The sequence below is a fragment of the Neopsephotus bourkii genome, unplaced genomic scaffold (genome assembly GCF_033783945.1).
Source record: "Neopsephotus bourkii isolate Nb327-2 ecotype Australia unplaced genomic scaffold, CSIRO-AGI_Nbou_v1 NB_1080, whole genome shotgun sequence".
Classification (NCBI taxonomy): domain Eukaryota; kingdom Metazoa; phylum Chordata; class Aves; order Psittaciformes; family Psittacidae; genus Neopsephotus; species Neopsephotus bourkii.
In genome coordinates, this window is record NW_026901568.1 from 723,478 (window position 1) to 739,895 (window position 16,418).

Sequence of the window (16,418 nt, forward strand, 5' to 3'; positions counted from 1 at the left end):
TTAAAACAGCTTCTAAAGGCTGCCTTTCTTTGGGGGACCAGATGCCTGGTGAGTGTGATCTGCTTCCCTCTGTTTGGCTGAGGGGTCAGTAGGCAGTATTTGTACTTCCAGCAGGGAAGAAATGTTATGAAATTACATGGTCCTCTCCTGACCAGGTACTTGATGGACCTTTGGTTTTTCACCCCACATCCATGCAACTCCTTGACTCTTTGCTTTCTGGAGCAGACCACAAGTCACATTGCAAGTGAGCCTGGCCAGAGGAAGAGTTTCCATTTTACTGAGGGGTGAAATCAAGGACTGTGTTTTGGCTGGATGTCATGATTTGGTCCTTCCCTTCAAATCCAGAGGATGTGAAGTCCAGTCCTCTTCTCCAAGGCCTTAAAACCTTTTCCAGTGTTTGAAAAGCTTCCTGCTCTCCTGGGCTAGTGCTCCTGCCTTTTCTTTTTCTCCATTTCTGCAGTGTCAGGAAGAAAAAATAAATCTGTAACCCAAGTAATATTCTAAATATAGAAGTGCTAGTTTAAAAATGAGAAATCTTTCTGATGGCTTCAAAAAAATGGGTTTTGTAATAAAAGGAAATGTATTTGACACTGCCAGAATTTACAGTCCCACCAGAGGCTTGTGAAATAACTGCTATAGCAAACATCCTGGGCTGTAATGGAGCTTGTTGACACGTACGGGTTACTGAAGGGTATTTCTGGCTGTTGCTATGAGGATGGGTTAGCAGGAAAAAAATACATTCTTTGCAACTCCTGCAGGGCCTTGTCTGTACCATCAGCTTTTAAAAAGAGTGGTTTAATAAAAGGTGGCTAAAGAGGGAGACTGTCTTTCAAAATGGGTATCAGAGTACGACCACTGGGAGCTGGGAGGAAGGGGTTATGAGTAAGTCTGGTGTGAGTGGTACTCAGGCTAATGCTGCTTTTGGTTGCTTAACTGACTAGAAAACTGTTTTACTCAAGTCCCTGCAACTTGTCCTTCTAAATCCTTTCAGACTTCAGCCTTCCTACAGCTGCTCCACAAGTAAAGGTCCCAGTTATTCCCAGGTGGGATAATGACTTTAATGGGGTCAGTAATTGTTGCAGGAAGGTGTTGTAGTGGTCTTCAGGTGATACCAAATGTAGAGACTGCTCTGAGCCATTTGATGAGATTTCAGCTACAGGTTTAGAGGTGTATGGTCTTAATCTATTTGACAGCACTTTATTTGTAGTACTTATTTAGAGGTGTATCCAGGGGTTTGATACATAGCGGCATAACCATAAGGAATTACAGTAGAAGGAGTGTACTTTACCATGATTTCTGCTTTGTCTAATTCAGGAGACACTGAAGATGTATGGGGGAGAGGGAGCTTCTGCCCAGCTTCTCATAGTGTCCAAAAATAAAACACTATGGGGGGACTTAATTGCTGATGCTAGAAAGAAAAATAAATGTCTGTAAGAACTTTTCTTCTATCAAAAATTAAGTTTCAGACGGAAATAAGACTGTTAAAGTATTGAAGTTTGATCAGTAAAAGTGTCTATTATAATGGGAAACTGGGGCTCTGGTACTTCATACTGTTTCTCATCTCATTCACTGACATATGCATGGGGCTTGCACCATATTATTTTCATCTGCAGGTCTCTCAAGGGTTTTGCTGCTTGTCTGTCGGTCTTACTTTGACTGCATGAGGGGCTCAGCACATGGAATTCCGTGGTACATTGGATGTTAAGGATTTGTTTTAATCTTTCGCTAAAGATCAGTTTCTCATATTGAGTGACAGTGGCTTAGCTGGCAAACCCCCGGTTTTCAAGCTGTGTTTTCCAGCCATGCTTAGGCCTGTGCCTCTGTGTAACCTGCTTCTGTGGGAGATGGGGCTTTGCTCTACCTTTTGTTGTGCTTTTAATTTGCGAGCTTCCATTGCCCACACACTACCCGTTGCTGTTTGAGTCCTGCACTGGGGACCACCGCTCCAGGCTCTGCTTGTTCTCTGTACTCAGTGCAAACACCTCTATGAGCTCTCGGAGATGTTTCAGGTTACATAAACCAGAATTTTAAATAGTGCATTTTTCACAACATTTGGAGCACGTGTTTGTGAATATAAATTCTCAGCGCAGTGCCAGCAGAGTTACTTCAACAGATGCAGAACTCTGTTACTAAGAATAGTTTCTGCAGTTATCTCCCCACACAAATTTTCTCCTTGGGCATTTGCAGTGTGCTTATCAACACTGCAGAAGATCATATATGTATGTTCAGAGGGTTTTTTTTGTCCCCAGAAAACAGCCTGCAAACTTTCTACTCTCAGGAGCTATTGAAGCTCTTCGGAAGCCACACTGAGTTTCAACTGATGAATCAGAATTCTGCATGGAAGGATTTGGGTACAAACACAATAAGGGAATTTAGCAATCTCTCTTTTTTGTTCTTTTTGTTCTTGCTTTCCCTTAGTAAACAGCAACACTTGCTGGCAAGAATGGGAATAACAGATCAATCTGCTTATTTTCAGTTGTTGGATTCATGTTTGTTAGTCATCCAGCTCTTTTATAGCTGTTACCCAGTGGAGGATTTACCTGGTGGGGAGGAAGGTATGTCTTGGCACAAGATGCATACTCCTTCCTAAGAACATTAAGGCTGTAAAAGCACCTGAAGTCACATCTAGATTTTACTTGTTTGAATGAAAGCTGAATTCTCAGAGTTTTCCCCCTGAAAGAAACAGTGCTCTCAGGAGTTAGGCAGGTGCTTGGTCACCAGTAGGCACAAGAAAGAGGTAATTGAAGGTTGCCTTGTTCCTCATTTGCTGAGCAGCAGAACTTTTATAGGGTGCGAAACTGTGGTTATTAACCATAGTTAATGGGGATTGTCTCATTCTCATACACTGTTAAGAGTAGCTGTTGGTTACTCTGTTCGAGCAGTGCTTCTGTTGCCAAGTGATGTGAGATTTACTTTGTTTAAATAGAAACAAAGGCCTTGTCTTGGTATATTAGTAGTCATTGAAGGTGAACATGAAATGCAATAGGAACAATATATTGAAAATAAGCATGGTTTTAAAGGTATTTGAGTGCTTCATTCCTGTTGTTGTCGAGCAGACGTGCCCTCACACAATAAAAATATGGCCTGGAGAAAAGAAAGAGTGGAAACTAGCAAAGAGACTTTGGATCTGATAAAGCAAGAAAGGGGAAAAATGGGGGAAAGAATAAAAAATAACTGGTTTTGATGGAGGTTCAGGCAGCTAACTTGGTTTGCTCTGATGTCCTTTCGGGGTTCCACCACATCTGGCATTTTTGTGCATGTTTTAGGTTAAGTTGTGAGATTACGTTGTTTCTTTTGCATGGGACAACACAGCCCTAAGTCTTTGGATGACTTTAAAAACAAAGTGAGAGATTTTATAGAAATATATGGAATAATGTGTGTTGCTTTGGTCAGGAGGAAGAACCCTTTGCATGTGGCATAATTCTCCTGCAAGCATCACTGTTGCATTAATGCTATGGAATTGGCAGTTGAATGCTCTTGGATAACTGTGAGGCCAGAATGAAAGTGCTGGAGGGAATGCAGCTCTCCATGCTTTGGGAATAGCAGGAAATAAGCTTCCCTACTAAATGTTCTGTAATTTCTTTTAACGTGCTTGATAATAGCTGTTGTAAAGGATGGTGGTATTGATGGTGTGGTCTGTTGTGGTGGTTCTCATCTTCCTAATGTGGGTTCCAGTTTGTTGGCATCACCAGCTGTGGCAGGTCCAACCTCCCTGGGTGTTGGCCCTCCCTCACTCCAGTGGTTTCACCAACATCTGGATATTTTAGAGTTCAAAACTCTTTTTGTGGCAAAGGTGGCATTTCTTGTACTCAGCTTTTACATTTGTGATACAGACGGTATTTCTTAAAAAATATGGGGGATGGGAATGAGGGAAATCTGTGCTGGATTATTTACAAAAGTCCCTAAATTTGGAGCTATCAATCCCGGTCTGGCTCTAAGTGTTACAGCCTTTTTCCTTACCTAATGACTGCCCACGTGCAAATCCACCTCTCTAGTCTGGATTCGTCTCCTAACATCATCATACAAACTGGTGTTGGAAGGAAGCATAGCCAGGCCAAGGAGCCTGGAACCTGCTGTCATGTACTTTGCTTCTCTCTACCTGGGAGCAAAAGTGATCCCTAAAGTTCTGTAGGATTTCCCCCCTTGAAACAGGGAGTAGGAGTATGGGGAGGCAAAGGAAAGCTTGGGATTTTCCATATTCTTGTGCCTAATTTAAACCAGTGATTCAGACAGCCGAGGGAGACAGTTTATCTGTTCAGCTATGGTATAGGCGTTGCCTCTTCTCCTGCCAAATACCTTTGAGGATGGGAAGGGACAATATGGTCCTTCTGGAAACCTGAGAAGCATGATGGTGGTTAAACAGGAATAAACTAAACTTCTTGTAGGTTCTGAGTCTGCTGAGCCTGTGCTGCTATTTAGCCCTAGTAGAAGAGAGCAGGGATTGTAATAGAATAGAGAAAGCCTTTAATCGATGTGTGAGGTGTCCCTGCGCGTGGCAGGGGGTTTGGAACTAGATGATCTTAAGGTCCTTTCCAACCTTTCCTTTAATCCTTTCCAACCCTAACTATTCTGTTCTTGTTTATGGGAGACCTTTATATCTGACTGATCTGGGTAACTTACTTTTTTGTGTCTCCAGGAGAAGGCTACCGTATGTGGCTTTGTCTTCCCAGCAGCTGCGGTAGCCCATAGTGATAGAGTGCTGTGTGCTGTAGGTCTGAGATAAGTGTTGGAAATCTACATGTTTATTTCTGAAACACGATACAAATGTAATAACTTCTGAAGATCAGCTATAGATTAGCAAATACTTGGTGAGTCATACCTTCCCCTTGCTGCTTTGGTTTCTTTAGTATGTCATAAACGCTTAGGAAAGCTCATTCATCCCAGATAGGTGTGAAATCAATCTTTGATGCGTAGGGTTGTGACTCAGGGAGTGGAAACAAAAAGGCCACTTGGTGTAATGTCTGCTGCTGTGCTCTTGCCAGATGCCTTGAGCAGAGGGGGGCAATCTCTTCTGCTGTGGTTTGTTTGGGAGATGCTTTGAAGATTATGGATCTCTTCCATATAACATATACCAATTAACTGTGATTAGGAGTGTTGTAGGTAATAGCTCTGCTATGAGGATGAAAAGATGAATAGCACAGGATATGAAGGTATTGGCTGCATATGTGAGGGAAGGCTATGGGGCATTGGGAGTCTTGTTCCACGGGGAGCGAGGTGGCAGGGAAGTGGGAGGGAGTTGGGCCAGGCAGGAGCTTTGTCCAGAAGGTTTCTGGGGCAGGTGTCGGCAGCAGGCTGGGAGCTGACATCAAGGTGAGTTTCTGCTTTATCTGCTCGCGCTGGTTTCAGTCCCTCTCTTTGTTGTACGTGTGCCTTTGGCCCTTCTTGTGGAGTAAGCGGAGCCACGTCTCCAGAAGATCTTTCAGTCTTTTGTTCCAAGGGGAACTTGGAGCCTTCAGACTCAGCCTCTTGCCTGTTCTTTCTGGCTTGAAATTAAGGATGTCACATTCTTTGCTGTGAGAACTGTCCTTATCATGACATGTCTATCTTCTGTCCCTCCCAGCAGTGCCATGAGGCTCCCCATCCCTTATTTCCTGTACTTGCTCTTTCATCCTGGAAGGGTTTTTGTTTATTAGTAAAGTGAACTGGCTGCCATAATTTAATACATGTACTTCACTTGCTTCCCACCTTGGAAGTCAGGATTCCAGATTCGTCCTGTGTTACAGCACATCTGCTTCACCTTCCTGAGCCATTTGCTGTGTGCTCATCCACCTTGTCCTACAGAATACAGTTTGGTGGTTGTTTTCCTTGTGAGCCTTTTAAAATGGTCTTACTAATGAACTGTGCTGCAAGCTGAGAGACTGGCAGGAAGCTGGTCTCATGTTTTTGTGGGAATCTCTGAAGTGTTCCTATCAGATGCTAACTACTGCAGAGCTCCCTATGATAGGGACAGATGATAACCAGCCTTTTTGCACCCTGCCACTGTAAGGCTGATGGAGCAGCTTTCAGGGTGCTTTTGTGCTCTGTGTGTTTGAGCAGTGTTGGTGTGCCTGTAATTTGCACTGGGCGGACAAACAGGCTGCTTATTGCTCCTGTGATTGCCCAGGAAATGTTCTGTCAACTCCACCCTTTCTTCCTGATGTGTAGCACTTCCCACTGATCCAGTGTAGAGCTAAGCTGGAGAGAGAAGCAGAGGACTGGGTGAGTCATCTCACAAAGCCTTTACAGCAGGTGTCTCACCTGATATGCTTGCCTTGCTTTCTTGTCTCTTGTGGTATTCTCCTGCCCCATCTCTTCAGTTTCTTTGGGTTGTTCTTTGACAAGGTGCCCTTAATAGAAGGCACCTGTTTTTTCCATCTGTCTCTGTTTTCCCTTCTTTCCCCTGAGATCTGTGTCCTTGCCTATGGCAGAGGGGTTGGAACTACATGATCTTTAAAGTCCCTTCCAACCCACACCATTCTATGATCTTTAGCTTGCCAGTGCAGGGGGTTAAAATGGCAGGTAAAGGTGATTTTGAGATGCTTTCTGCTGCAAAACTTCCTGTGGCAGCATTATATACAATCAACTGTGCTCATAGAGAATGAAGGGGAGGTCCAGTGCAGCGGTGAGGATGGAGAGGGAAGACTACCAGCTACAACGTGTTTCAAGTAAAAGCTTCTCTCTGTTAGCCTTGTTGCCTCAAAGTGAGTTGACCATAAACTTCAGTATGGAAAAAGTGTTCCTCCTTCCTATTTCCCCTTTCTTCAAAGGGAAGAAGAGATCCATGGTAGGAAGTGACTGGGGTTTTTTTATTGTTATTATTAAAATAAGAGAAACTCACTCCTTTAGCTAGCATCTGTTGTAAGCGCTGCTGCTGTGTCCTGGCATGCTTTTGTCTCCTCCAATGGTACTTATGTTGTCTGTCTTCTATAATAAGTTCTTTGGGACATGAGTGGTCATGTTTGCTATTTGTGTAGTGGTGTTTGTACAAGATGCTGATTGATGTTGACTGCTTCTTTGTGCTGTGGCAGTGCAAACAAATAATTAAGTAGCTTATATGTGGCAGGTAGAGACTTGGTGTATATATGAGTAAATGTGCACAAACCCTAATGCTAATACACGGCACTGGAGAGGTACATAAAAAGTTTAGGTTTTGTGTCTTGGATAAAAAAGCTGTTTTTATGTAGGGGGAAAGAGCAATCCCACTCACAGTGGGTAAAATACCCAGTATGTGTAAGGGAATGTAACAAAACAGAAGCCTCTGCGTATGGGCTGCTGTCTGTTGGAATTGCAGAAGCAAATCATTCAGCAGCTGGTTTGTTTAATGCTTTCAAATATAATTGTAACTTTTAATGCAGATGGGCACAACCTTTACACACTTAACTAATTTCATTCAAATATGTACAGCAAATGAATGTTTTTATCTTCATCAATTTTTTACCTAGTCTGAAATAAGACTGGTAACAGAGGCCTCCAGTAAGTCCATTTTGACATGGGCCACTCTTAAGCTCCTCCATCACTGGGAGAAATGTTCTATGGTTTCCTCTTAAAAACTGTAAATATTTAGGGGGAACAGAACTTCTGGGTGGGAACTGCCCAATTAAAAGAATTCGGAGCTGTGTGTTTATTTATAACATTTGTGAATAATTATTACTCAAAGTCTGAGTATTATTTTCTTGGGAAGTCCCTCATTAGAAACTCTGCATCATCAAGGGTGAACCGTACTGTTACTTAACTAGTTTCGGTTCCCAACTGGGCAGAGACGTGAGGAAAAACTGCAGAGGCAAATACAGCATGCTGTGAGTAAGAAAGCAAATCTTCCAGCATCCCAGATTCTTTTCATACTTATTTTTCTTTCTTTTCCTGAACTTAAGCACAGCTGCTTGTGCAGTGAAATGTTGTGTATAAGGAGTATTGTTCTGGGTAGTGGAGGGAGAGAGAAGCCAGGGAGAGTGGTGTGTGCTCCCCCCACTTTAATGCCAGTGCTGGGCATCCCTAAGCTTGCCATGTACCTTCTGCCAGTCTACATGCCCTCACTGCAGCTCTGCTTGGGTTATACATCCAAGTATTTGGCCTCTTTCCATTTTCTTCAGAACAGGGACCATTGTTTGTGCCCGGACAACAGTGGCTTGTTTTCTAATTCAAAAAATGCCTTATAGAAGAGGCCTTTATCATCCTGCATTGCAAATGGGGAAATAGAAACAGAAAAGGGAGCATCTTATCCCCAGGTGATGTAGATGAGCAGCAGTCAGGGACAGAGCCCTGGTCCTTATTAAGCCCTATAGTTATTTACATCTGACATTAGTGTCATTAAGCGTAACTCTCCTGTGAGCTTCTTATAATAAGTTTATTACAAAATGTTTCAGAACACAAATAACCTTTCCCTCTGTGCAGACAGAGCCAGCTTATTGCAGTTACTCATTATTGTGGCCTTGAGCTGCTGGCAGTGATAGTCTGTGACAGGTAGGAATAGCTCAACAGTCAGTGCTGGAGAGACATGGCAGATGGTAATAACACATGCAACAGGCTACTTCTCATCCTTCAGGTTACTGGAAAAGGAAGTTCTTGTGCTGTCTGCTCATGGCTGGGTCTGGGAAGCCTCTCCTGCATGGTCCTACACACCAAGAGTGAACTCTGACCAGCTCACTTCTTGAAGCTGTCATTTTGTTACACAACACTTGTATCTTTGACCTTTCCTTAAACAGAACAAAATCAAAAGCTGTTGAGGTTTCTTGTTCTCAGTTCCTCAGTAATCTTTTTTTTTTTCCTTTTTTTTTTACTTCTTTTTTAAGATCTGATGCTGTTCTTGGACCTGTATGTATGCATCTCTTGTACCTTCTGTCTTTCTCCACATAGACCCCAACAAGTATTCCTCCATCCTTACTATGTCGATACTTGCATTCTCCACACAGTTTTCTGGCCGTGTCTTTACTTATTGCTCATATCACCTGCTCTGATACCTGGCTCACACCTTTCTCATGCTGCAGCCCCTCCTGTGTTGCATCCCTTGGAGCTGTTCTTTGCATGCCGACTGTTGTCCCATGCAGCTTCTTCTCCACATCTCTTATTTTCTTGCGTTTTCCTGTCCCCCTTTCTCCTAAAGGAGGCCTCTCATGCTGCATCCTTTCTTTTGATGTGAACTCTCCCACTTCATTCTCTGCCTTGTCCTCTCCCTGTATTATTGCAGACTAGGTGAAATTTCTGTAGCTTCGTCCCTAATAGCCGGATCTTGATTCTTTGTGTTTTCACTCATTCCAGCTGTATCTTTCTACTTCATAGTGTTTTGTACAGCACAAACACAAGGATCCTCAGAGCTCTTTTATGCGAATTTACTTCATTTTGGATTTTAAGGGTAGGAAAGCAGGTAATACAGAAATGAAGGACAGTAGTAATAGTTAAAAATCCAGCTAGCGGGACAAGGAGAGGCTACTTTCTGTATTAAGAACTTTTTGTTAGCAACAGAAGTGGAAACGCTTAGGATTTTTCTCCCTGGCCACTTCTGAGAGCAGTCTAGGATGGGCGACCGTGCACTTGTGGCAGGACGTAAGTTTGCTTTGCATTCAGGAGGGGTTCTGACTTCTCCATGACTTTTTTTCCTTTTATCCTCCATTTGACTATCTATTAATCCTTATTTCCATGACCCGGACTAGCCATAACGTGTGCTTTGTAGCTTACATCTCGCTGTGATTTTGGTTTTTTTTGCCTGTTTACTCAGAATTGTTTGCTTCTGTGGCTAGCAGTGGGATAACTAGGATTTAGCATGAAAGCTGTACTGCATGACGCTGGTGATGTTAAAGCCTCACTGTGCCTCTGTCATTCAAGGGGAGGAATTCAGATGTGGTGACTTGATTTAGCATGTTCCCATCATACAATAAAGAAAAACTTGCCAACTGAATGGGAAGTGATGGCTTGGTTGCGTTAAGATTATTCTATTCTGTTCATAAATGATTATTTCCTGTTTCCCCACCCTTTCCTCCTCCAAACTAATCAAATTGAAGCAGAGCTGCCTTTGCATCTCAGAACTGGGCTTCTTCAAAATGTAGTGAAAAGGAATAAATTAATGTTTTTATAGTTACATTACTAATTTATACGAAAACTCAGTTGTTCCATAACGGCAGTGGGTTTTTTTGTTTGTGCAACCAATGGCATGTGAAAAATCTCTTTGTTGCTAATGATGGTCTGTCTGTTGACATGCTATTGGACTTCACGGTATTTTAGATTTGGTCAACCATTAAGCAACTGTTTTCTTATAGTTTGGTAGCTTAATTATGTGAGAAAGTAGGTGCTGGAACTGGTAGAGCTGTAATGTAACTGCTAACCTCACAGGAGAGAATTAGATTTGTCCAGTGTCCTGTTTGTCATTTTGCTCTGCTCATCTTGTGTGAGAAACACCGAAATGCAGCCTAATGAAGAATTTGTCTACTAAAAGCTTACATTCCACCCATTGCAATGTTTCAGTTGATCTATTGAAGTAGTTTCTTTGTAAACGCGTGGATTGCTCATGTCCTGTGACCATGATGGCTACAAGAAAATCAATTTTTTTTTATTGCAAGAATATAACTTTTGATGTTTCAGGTGAATGGATTTATTCATCAGCTGCTCTTAGCAACTACTTTGCAGGTGCATCCTGCAGTCATCTGTCCTAGTTTCTTTCATATTTAGGGAAGGCAAAGGAGCTGTACTGAACGCTGTTAAGGCTGACCAAGGGTAATCTCGGCCATCTACTTTGAGTCTAAGTTCTGGCCCAGGGCCTTTAAGCAATGTTTTTTCTATGTGGACACCTGAGTCCAGCTCATGTTATCTGCAGCTTGTCATCCTAAGCTTGGAATGAGGAATAGGAAAGACTTCCTCTTTCAATCTCCCATGTACAATGTTATTTCACCAAATGTGAAGCTGTTTTTTCTGGGGCTGTTATTTGGGTTTTTTTTGTGTGTGCATATGCTGCTACTGGAAGGTGTTACTTGTCACAGGAATAGCTATCCTTTGGGAGCAGTCTTTCCTGTCTTCAGCAAGAAGCTCAACTTTTGTTTCGACCTGAGATTTGAATTCTTGGTAATAACATGGTGAATGTCCTTTTGTTTCGAGGTATGTTGGTTGCAGGAAGGATGCTTGAAATGCCCTGTGTGACAGTGCATCCTGAGTAGTGATCAAGCAGCTAAACTGAAGTCAGCCATCCTTTATTTTCTGACATTTAGGCAATTTCTGTTATCTCTGTCCTAAGCCTTGCTGTCTTGTCTCTCTTTTTTACATACAAATTAGTACTTGCATTAAGTTGCAATGCAGTTGAAATCAGAGGGAAGTGCTGGGACATGGTTATCTCCCCTCTGGTTCTCCATGCTGACCAGAGAGACCAGCAGTGTTTTCTTCACAAGCTTTGGGAAGACTTGTTGTCAAGATGTGTGTGCTGCTGTGCCTGATGGATTGAATGACACTGCCAGATGGATGGTATGCTCAAGTGGCTCTGACCATTGGCTTGGGTTTTAGACATTGCATGTCTAAAGGCTTAGTCACCTATTAGATGGAAATGTTTTAAATAGTTTTCTTTTAGTTTACTGAACAAGGCTCATTAAATTATTCCAAAATCGATGGAATATTTTTGTTCTTACTGCAATAGAAACAGTTACTTAAAAATGTTTGGAAAAGTTTCCTCAATGTATGCTTTGGTCTCTCTCTTGACCTGAAATTGCTTATTAACTTGGTGATGCACCAAGGCTGCTCTCAGAAATAGATCATCAGATACACCCTCTACTACTGCGCTCAGTCACTGTGTATGTTTCCTTTAAAATGCTACAAGAAGCACAGATATAGCTGGAGCACCTACTGTGGAGTCAGGGACAGAAATAAACATGACATTATTATTTTAGACTTGGGCACAGTTCTGACTGGTGGTGTGCCTTGATAACTTTGACAACTAGTATTTTTAAGCAGACTTCAAGGTCTTTAGGCTTTACTAGTTTAGTGGCTAAGCCTTTCTCTTACCAGCTTTTTTCTCTGAGGTTCTTGGCTTGGTGTTCATACCCTTCTCTGCTGTTACAGAAAGGCAACGTTGTGCTTTTTTTCCCTGGTCATACAGCAGTGGCTCTCCCTCTGTTACCTTACTAAAGCACTTCTCTAGCATTTTTGCCTCCCTTCCTGCGCTGAAACTCCTAAATTTAGTAACATCAAAGCCCAAAGGTTAGAATTGTGCTTTGAATTTGCCACAACTCATTTTGGTTGCGGTGTGCCCATTCAAACTGTTAAATGGCTATTCTCTTTCACCAGCTTGAGCTTTAGGAGCCATCAGCAGCTTGCCAATGGAGTTTGACCGCTGGGCTGCTCTGGGTTTATGTCACTGTTATTACTCCCACTGCTATACCAATAGCTGTCTTTATATTTGCAGTATCACCAGCTACAGGCCTTTCTATTTTAAGAATCCCTGGCATGTTGTAGCCTTTCCAGAACATGATTTGCACTCTTAGGGAAAACGAAAGATGCATCCAACAGAAAGCAGCAAGCTTGCAGAAGTTTGGATGTACATCAAGTTTCCTTTGAGGTGTAACTTAAGAGAAATGACGTCTGGTTATGAATTATGACTGCTAGAAGATTTCTATCACATACAGGAAACTAACAAGGATAGATTCTGACCGATTCTGCTTAATTTTTCCCAATGCATGTACACTGGTAATGTACTATATTCGGTGCTGAATAGATACTCACTCAAACCTTAAATGCAGTGTGTCAGAAATGTCGAGTTGTGACTGGCACTAGTGTTTGGTAAAGATGCTCTGCTATGCTCCTCCAAGCTATAATCTTTTCCTAAACCTTGCCTAAAGGTAACCGAGGTATCTTGGGCCCTGGCACTGTTGTAAAATAGCAGCATGCTAACAACCTCTCTGTGTGTGTGTGTGTGTGTGTGTGTGTGTGTGCGTGCGCGCGCGCACGCATGTGTTAGATTTGAGGAGGAGAAACGTTGAGGGCTGACTCACCACGTTGTTGTTTCGGGGGGAAGGAGGGAGGTTGAGCTGCTCATCACTCCCTTACGGTCAGATTTGATCCGTTAGTATTTTAGGAAGGCAGTTACGGAAATCTGCCATCTCCGCATGGCGTTCTGTGCTGGGCATGTTCGATGGGGAGAGGAGAATGTATGTAAGGGCTTAGTGGTTTCATGTTGGCTCAGCTAGCTGAATTTTAGTAGTTGTCAACGTTATTAAAAGCTTGCAAGGTATCTTTATTTAATTGCATTAAAAGAGTTTGGCTGGTAGGAACACTCAACCTCTGAATCTCTTAAAGTTACGGTAGGTCAACAAACTCGCTTGTAAGGATTAATAAAGAATACAACAAGGGCCCTGTGAGAAAATGACTCTTGTGGAGCCTTGTGTAGGGATACATGCACAGAGCAGTTATTGAAGAGCAGCAAGAGTCTTGTTGCAACTATAAATGTTCTTCTGTATCTTTCCAAGGGGTAATGAGCAGCTGGACCGCATCATTCTTGACCCCATCTGCCATGGCTGAAACCTTTATAACTTGGATGAGTAAAATATATTTTAGGTATATGGTAACTAATTTAAGAGACAAAGACTTCAGTATTTTTGGACCAAAAATAGTTTGGGTTGGAAGGCACCCCCAAAGGTCATCTGGTCCAACCAGTGTCCAAGTTTGAAGTTGGATAGGGCTTTAAGCAGCCTACTTGGCTAGTCAAGCTTTGCTTATCTTCCAAGGATCACTAATGAAAATGTTGCAATGTTCAACATCAGTAACATCAAGAAAATCAACATTGTTGATCCCAGAGTGAACCCCCCCCTCCAAGGGCTGCTACTATTAACCAACCCATGCAGTGTGGGTTGGCCTGCTGACCGCTGCCTGCAGAGCTGCACAGTCTGTCCAGATTTCCTTGCATCTTGTAGCCATGTAAACAGCAATCACTGCTCTCTGGTTCTGCCTCCGAGCCAGCCATCTCACTGTAGAAGGCAGTCAGTTTGAGAGGCACAGTTTGCCTGGCATGGGAGCTATCCCATTATCTCTTCCCCATCCCAGTGTAGATTACACCAGTGTCTGACTGGTTTGCTTTGCCCTCTTTCTAACATCCCCACAACTAAATGCTCTTTACAGTGAGCAGCCAGCCAAGATCTAAGGCAGAGCAGAGGACTGATTTCTAGCATGTTTTCTTTTGGGCAGAGGGCTTAACAATGCTTATGCTTGCAGAATGACCTTGAAGACCAGGCCTTTTGGCTTTTCTTCCATTTGCCAGACATGTTCCAGTGCTGGACCCACTGCCTGGATGTCCCAGTTTTCAGAACAGTCTCAGTTGTACTGAGATGTACATTTGAGATTGGGAAGAGTTTGTTTCCTATTGAAAAAATTGCTAGTGGCTTCTCACATTCTTCTTTCTCTGTTTTGTCACTGAGTATTTTCCAGGACCTGTTTTCTTCCTGTAACAGATTTGGTTGGAAAAACTGTAGGCTATGTTTTGGTGCCATTCAGTCAGGAGCAGCTAATATTAAGAGGAAAAACTAATTTTCAGAAGTAATGAATAATAAGCTTTCAGTAACAGTGTTTTTCTTTATTTAAAGTGCTAACAGAATATGTGTATGTATAAAAGCTGTGTTTGAGTGCACAGAGATTAAGCTGGCTATAAATAGCATCTTCCATGACCCTGCTGGAATTTTCTTTAAGCTTGGAAACACTGAAGTGTGTGTTTTGCCAGTATTGAATCATGAACCCTGAAGAAGAGCTAATGACTTCTTATTTCTCACCCCTGATCTCCAAGTAGAGCATTCTTTATATGAACAGGAGATCAGTCTGAAACTAGCTCAGGCTTCATTTGCCTTATTTAACTGCATTTACTCGCTTTTTTCATTGTGGCATTCTCTTTTCTGCTCCAGTTGGTGTATTCATGACAATAATTATTTTCAACCCATATTATCAAACCCATGCAAGCTGTGGGTGACAGTTCATAAAATCTGCTTCGTTTTCTGTTGTACTTAAACCCAAGCTTTTCCATTTGAACATCTTGTAAATCTTCCCCTCATGAAATGCATGGCTTTCTCTGTTATTTTGTCTGACATAAGGGAGAGGTGGAGCTGGGACTAAATGACCAGCTCCCGGGACAAAAGCCATATTCTCTGCTACCTGTCCTGATGGATCCTGGCTGTAGACAGTGCATTTGGGTCTGAGATTTGGTTCTGGCTTTAAAAGTGTTCCCAGGATGTGCTGCACCCAAACTGGCTGGGCTGCAATTAGTGAAGTTCTGCCAACAAAACAATGAAAAGATGTTTAAACTTTCCAGTTTTGTTTGAAGTTGAATTGTTTTGTAGGAAGATGTTAACTTTTTGGTAGGAAGCAGTCAGATTGCTTTGCATGTCCTTTTTTTGATGCAGGATTTCTTTCAGCATATATTAGTATTTAAGCAACAATAGATGTTTTGGTAATCGGTTGAATCCTTGCTTCAGGAATCTTTTCTTAAAATCGGTCTTCTGTTTCTGTATAGAACAAAACTGTAAAAAATAAATTCCAGAGCTTGACTAGCTCTTGTTTGGCATGAAGTGGTAGAGCACTTAAAATTCCTCATACAACAGCTTTAATTGCTTGCTAATCCTGCCTGAAGATTGCCTGAGAATGTCAGCCCAGTTCTCCTGTTGCTTAGTTTGAGTAGCATAGACCACATATACTTCGAGAAAACATACTGGAAGTATTTGTGGTAGAATGTGTGTAGAGGGGTATGGAAAGCTATGCCTAGAGGTCAAGCTGTTGACATTTAGGTGGCTGGCTATTGATCTGTATCACCAGTCTGACAGATGTATAGCTATTGTAGCATGAGTTAATAATTTCTTGGTGTAATGCAAAATCAACAGTGAGTTGACCTGAGCCCCTGAACATGACTCCCATGGAAGGAGGTGGTGTGCAGCACTGTTCCCAGTGGTGCTGCTGTGCTCCACGAAGCCTTCCTCAGTGCACAGCAATTCTGGACAAAGGCTGACCGATACCCATGCCTTCCTCTTGCCTTCCTACGTTGTGTTGAGCTTTGATGAATGTGTTAGTACTCACTGCTGGCTGTTCCCTTTTTTTAGAAACAAATCTTACCATCAGTAACTCTATAGCCATGGTGAGTAATGGAGAAGTCATTGCTCGTTAATGATTCACTTACAGGTTCCTGTACTGCTGTTGCTCAGTCACTTGTGTTGCTGTTCTCTGCTGAAGTATTGCTCAGATGAGCACTTAGACCTGATTTTCATAGTTTCAGCAGTGTTGCTGTAATGACAGGGTGGCAGGTGTCTGCCTTCGATTTACTGATCATCTGGTCTGAAGTGTATCACTCCAGAGCTGGTCCCAGCAATGCTCTCGGCAAGCTTTTAGAAAATCAGTGCCTTTCAACCCTGCAACTGCTTAAAGACAACTTTAAAGTTGTTTTGCGTTGGTCTGTGAAAGCTCTGTGTGGTTGTTTGCCGAAAGATTGACCTGTCCTG

The 16,418-nt window shown here is 42.5% G+C and overlaps 1 protein-coding gene across 3 annotated transcripts in view; it reads left to right on the forward strand.

Annotated features, from left to right (window-relative positions):
• MITF (melanocyte inducing transcription factor) overlaps positions 1–16,418 on the forward strand; it is a 98,387-nt gene that overhangs the window by 21,414 nt on the left and 60,555 nt on the right. The gene's annotated exons all lie outside the window — the stretch shown is intronic.